Source organism: Carcharodon carcharias, chromosome 19, assembly GCF_017639515.1.
Source record: "Carcharodon carcharias isolate sCarCar2 chromosome 19, sCarCar2.pri, whole genome shotgun sequence".
In the NCBI taxonomy this organism is placed as follows: domain Eukaryota; kingdom Metazoa; phylum Chordata; class Chondrichthyes; order Lamniformes; family Lamnidae; genus Carcharodon; species Carcharodon carcharias.
The window spans coordinates 23,395,735-23,401,734 of NC_054485.1; positions in this window are offsets into that span (position 1 = coordinate 23,395,735).

The window sequence follows — 6,000 nt, forward strand, 5'->3', positions numbered from 1 at the left end:
CACACCCTTTCCCCTTTATTCTCTGTGCTTTGAGTTTGTTGATCTAATCTGGAGTGATAATAGATATGCTACAAGTGACCTCAATTCCCCTTGGTTATGGGTGTGGTTAATATCAGTTAGGTCCCTGGCTTCCTTTCATAATATGATGACATAAGCTGGAAGGTGATCCCATGCTGACTTGGCTGTGATAAACCCTGTAGTTGAATAGCCGAAGGGGCGACTTTGAGTGAAAAATTAAACTGACATCCCAGCACAGTTCTCAAGGGAATGCTGCACTGTCAGAGGTGTCATCTTTTAGATGAGATGTTAAACCGATCCATTGGCACTATTCAACGGAGAGCAAGGGAGTTATCCCCGATGTCTTTGGCCAATAATTATCCCTCAGTCAACCACACAAGAACATTATCTAGTCATCACGTTGCCATATGGGAGCTTGCTATTTGGGCTGCTGCATTTACCTCATTACAACAGCGACTACACTTCAAAAAGTACTTACTTGGATGTAAAGCTCTTTGGCATATCCTGAACCATAAAAGGCACTATAGAATTGCATGTTTGGATATCACTGACAAAGAACGTCTGCTTAAGTTGACTGGCCCCTGTGTCACTGGTTCGCTGGTGACCGTCAGGAACAGGAGGGAAGAAAAGTGGTCAGAAAAAACATCACAGGATTCAGATGGTGCGAAACTGATAAGATTTTCCTGTGGTAACTCACTCCAATCATTTTCCTCTCTCCTCTGCCACTAAACAGATTGTAGCTATTATTCACATCATCTCCCTTTTTTCTGAGTTCCCTCTTTCCCCCCCTCTCTTGTATATTTGTGTAATTTTCCCCTCCTCATCTTTTGTACATCTGTACAGAACACAGATACTTCTTTCTCTTTATCCTTACCTTCTCTCTTGTATATCTGTACAATTTAATTCCCCTCGCTATCTGTACATAAATTCTAGCTGTTAGCCAAGTGTTTATAAGATCATAGAGTTCGAAGTCTGGTCCTATTTGGTGAATCACAATTAGAGGAACTGGCTGCATTTCCTGCTGAAACCAGTCCAAATTCTACCTTTGAGCTGTTTGTGAAGCATGGATAGGGGGATGGGGGCGGGGAGAGACTTCCAGCTGCACAATGCCTTTGTACAAGCAGCTTTAGAAATCTTCCCTTGCAGTGACACAGATAGAGCCGCTCTCCTGTCACATGGATATGAATCCCACTCTGCCTGCCTCCTGAGCTATGAGGAATTTGTCCATCATGATTCTGATTGAAATCTGGTTCAGTTGTCACTTCCATCCCCCAAACCTTTAGCTTTGCTGCATCTCTCCCCATTTTCTAAGGCCTTGCTAACTTCAGCTAGGATTATCTCTCCAACCCTCCCAAACTCCAACAACGCCTTGATTTTTAAAATTCTCATCCTTATTTTTAAATTGCTTCATGGCCTCCCTCTCTCCATAACCTCTTCCACCCCTACAGTATTCCATGATCTCTATACTCCTCCAACTCTGACGTCTTGCACATCCTGGATTTCCATTGCCTTACCATTGGCAGGTGTGCATTTAGCACTTCGACCCTAAGTGTTGGATTTCCTTCCCTAAACCTCTCTTGCCTCCTTTAACAGTCTGCATTCTAATCAATTTATGTTGTTGATGTAAGTCTGTATAAATTGTTGGAAACTCAGACACACACTCATCTTCTTGACAAACAAAAAGACATAAACAAATGGTGGCCCCACTGCAGCAGTACCAGGACCTATGCATGAGCACTAGCTGCCTCCCCATGATAGCTGGAATTCCAGAGGTGGGATCCTGCTGTGCTTATCCCTGATTCATTAAGATAGGTCGATAAGGTTGCCAGCCCTTCAGGATTGCCCTAGAGTTTCTAAATATTAAAGGTTAATGTCCTAGGATATTGTTGTGAGTAAGGCAGGAAAAAAGCTATAGGGGCTTTAGAAATAATGTGTTTTCATTTTTTTTGTATGCTTTTTATTAGTGTCATGAGCAGAATGTAATTGCTTTCTTACTGCCAATATGTGTGTCTTTTACCCTTGAAGTCTGTGTTCCAATTAAATAATTCAGCAGCAAGATTTCACGAGTTTAAAATAAAGAAAGTTTTTAATCTCATACACTTAACCTGAATTAAGGCAACATCACTCACTCAGTCTCATGCACACATGCACACATGTGAACATTGGATACAGATACAGATAGCGCTCTTTTACGGATTGCAGTTAAGTCAATCTCTGATTTACAATTTTGTACCTCCCACGTGGCAGGCCTGTAGTTTCTTGAATGAATTCAATGATTTGAGGTTGAAATGAGGGTTTTGTAAAGTGAAGGGTTCACAGCAAGTTGTGAGGTTTCTTGGCAGTTGATTATCTAGGAGGACCACTCTCAGGTGAACTTTGAAACTGGAACAGGCTAAGTACTTTGGCTGTTTGTAGACTTGCAGCTAGTTTCAGAGTCTGGTTCTCAGACTAGCTGTTGACTGATGGTTCTGGTGGATTTGCTGGGTCCTGGGGGTAGTTCCTGAAACCAGCTTTGATCACATGACCACTCAGTTAACACTTTTGAGGCCCACCCAGTCTGATTTGGATGGGGGAGGCTATAATGATGCAATGGGAAGTTGATAGCGGCCATTGGATTTCAATCTCCCCTTTTGTCCAGTAAGAAACATGGAGCAAGCTGTCTGGAAACCCTATAGTCTTTAGTGTTGGCCCATCCTCAAATAATGGGATGTGTGAATCCCACAAATGGCTATGAGGTATCCTCGCCTATGTTCGTATTTACTTAGGTATTTGCCAGAGAATTGATACTCTTTGCAGCTCAAATGCCAAAAGTCACATGATATGCAGCAGCCATCTTAACAGCTTCTTTGTCTCCAATTTCTAAAATTATTGACTGAAAGTTCATAATGTGACATGCCTGCACTGGGCATAACAATTAATTATAATAAACTATAGGGGATGAGGAAAGAAAGGATGTTTGACTGACTGTCAAGCTGTATCCAAAAGGTAAATAAAGAGTGTCTGCTGTCCCTTTGACCTTGGGAATGTTTTGTTGCAATAATGGATGTGTCGGCCAAACAATGATGTAACTGTAGATGCAAGAGGTCCTGTGATATCTCCAACCAAAGTTGGCAACCCTAAGGGTTGGGGAGGAGTGTGCCTTCTGTGCAGAAATCCTTCCCTGCCGGAACTTCAAGTTGAAGAGCTGAATTCATTCCAACCTTTCCACTCCGGTTCTTTTCTTCGTAAGACCTTTTTGTCTCTGCTCATCTAACACTGATCTAATTACATATACTGCATTCCACCATTGGACATACAACTTTCAGCTATGTTGCTTCTGCACTGTGGAGTTCCTTCCCTAATCCCTTCTACCTCACCACTTCAATAGGCCCATGAAAGCCTCTTGGTTCAGTCACATCTTTGGTCTTTTTCACTTGTGTCACTCCCATTCCTGCTTGGGTTTACCCCCACTCATCTTTTGGATGAGACATTAAACCGAGGCCCCATCTGTCCTCTCAGGTGAGCATAAAGTATCCCATGGAACTATTTTGAAGACGAGCAGGGGAGTTATCCCAATGTTCAGGTCAATATTTATATATTTTAAGGATGGGCCAACACCTAAGGACTGTGGAGTTCCCAGACTGTCTGTCTCCATGTTTTATACTGGACAAAAGGGAAGAATGAAACTCAAGGGCCACTATCAACCAACATCACGAAAACAGGTTATCTGGTCATTATCACGTAGCTGTTTATGGCAGCTTGCTGTGTATAAATTGGCTGCAGCATTTCCTGCATTACAGCAGTCACTACACTTCAAAACGTACTTCATTGGCTGTAAGCATTTTGTGACATTTTGTGGTAATGAAAGGCGCTTTAAAAATGCAATTTCCTTCCATGCTTCCCTTCTCTTTCCCTTCCTCCCTTCTTTCCTTTCTTTTTCTCTTTCCAATAAATTCCTTGTCTCACACAGGTCCCTAGGGGAAGGTACTGTGCCAGATTGAGAAATTGGATTAGCATCAATAGAGACACATGCCACTAACACAAGATGTTGGGGCGGGGCATTACTAAGTGGCTGTGAAGGAGTTGAATTAACATTAATAAAGACACCCTCATTAACACAGGGTATTCAGGGGATGAGCTACTGAGTGGCAGTATGACGGAGCTGCTTTAACATCAGCAGAGATATATTAAAATGGAGTGCTGGCTACATGATTTAATGATTCTATGAATTTCAACCCCAAAGCCTACTCCATTTTGAACTTTACCATTTTTGCCTGCAGCACTTAAAGGGTTAATATAGATTCTGCTGTGCATCATTTACACCATTTGCAGATCAGCTATTTTCTGCAATGTTTGTATTTCCTGCACAAATGTCTCTCTATGCTATGGGTGTGGTTATCAAACACAGGAATCTGTGAATAAACACATCAGCTCTGCACAGATGAGCAGCAGACATCAGCCTATGAGCTAGTGGCTTTTGTTTTGGTCGCGGGGTGGACATTTTCCTTGCAATGCAGCACAAAGGCAAGGAGTCGAGAGCCAAATGTCTCCATTCTCTCATCACCTGACACTCATTCACACACACTTTACAGCAGGATGTGCTGAACTGGCACTGAGGCCAATGGTAACATGCCATCTCCTGTCTTGGCTGAGATTAGTGCAAAACTGTCATCCATGTTGTAGACTCAACTATTCCAGTGCTCCTCTAGATGGCCTCCCATCTTCCACCCTCCATAAACGAGCTTGCCCAAAAGTCCTAACTTGCACCAATTCCTGTTCACCCATCAACCTCTGTGCTCGCGAACTTACATCGGCTCCTGGTTCAGCAATGCCTCAATTTTAAAATTCTCATCTTTCTATACAAATCGCTCCATGACCTTGTGTACCCATCTCTTCCCCCAAACAGCTTTCCCCATCTCTGTAACCACCTCTAGCCCTACAACTATCTGAGATCTCTGCACTCCTCCTATTCTGGCTACTTGTGTATCCCTGATTTCTTTTGCTCCACCAATGACGCCCATACCTTCAGCTGCCATGGCTCCCTCCTCCCTATATCTCTCTGCCTCTCTTCCCTCCTTTAAGTTGGTCCTTAAAATCTAACTGTTTTGTGCCTGTGTTAATATCTTTTTATGTGGCTCAATGTCAAATTATGTCAGGTTGTCCTGTGAAGTATGTTTAAGCTTTATTACATTAAGGGTGCTATATCAATGCAAGCTATTGTTCACTTGCAAATTGGTGAGAGCTTTTTGACTACATGCCCTATAAGCTGTAAAACAACAGAGCAGATGGTGTTATTAGTTGGAGACAGGCTGAAGAGGTTGAAGCATTAAAGATTCCCAAGAAGTGTGGGCCTGGATTGGATCATGTTAGTAAAAAGTCTGGAAGCCATCTGGTACCTTTATTGGGAAGAGATACTGGGGAGGGCTGTGAAGGGGTATTGTCCTGGATGAATGACAACACCCGTATTGAAAAGAATAGCCATGCAAGCCAGTAAATTACATGAAAAGTAAATGAGAATTTGCATTTATTTAGCATCTTTCACATCCTCAGACATACCAAGGCATCTATGGTCAATGCAATACATTTTTAAAAAATGTAGTCACTGTTGTTATTCTAGTAAAAGGAAGGACTGAGAAAGCATAGGAGTTGAACAGTTTAAGATGCTGGGAATTTCAACAATTTGGATTCCTCCTCAGATCAACTCAATTCAGGTTTTAGCTGGAGATAGGATCTATGTGAGATCCAAAAGCTAAAAACCAAGCTGCGTCCAGTGAATATATCAGATTGCTATGGGATGATTCAAACCGGATGGATTCCTTGTACTCAATCAGTGTTTGCTGTGTGAGTGTGTTGTCAAATCTATTATTAAATCGTCAGTAGACACGCAGTGCAGTCCCATCGATATGTGTTAGTTGATGCACCTTTAAATAGAAACATAACGCATTTGTCTAAATAATTAATATGAATAAATGGGTCTGAGACTGCAATATAGGAGCCTGGAGC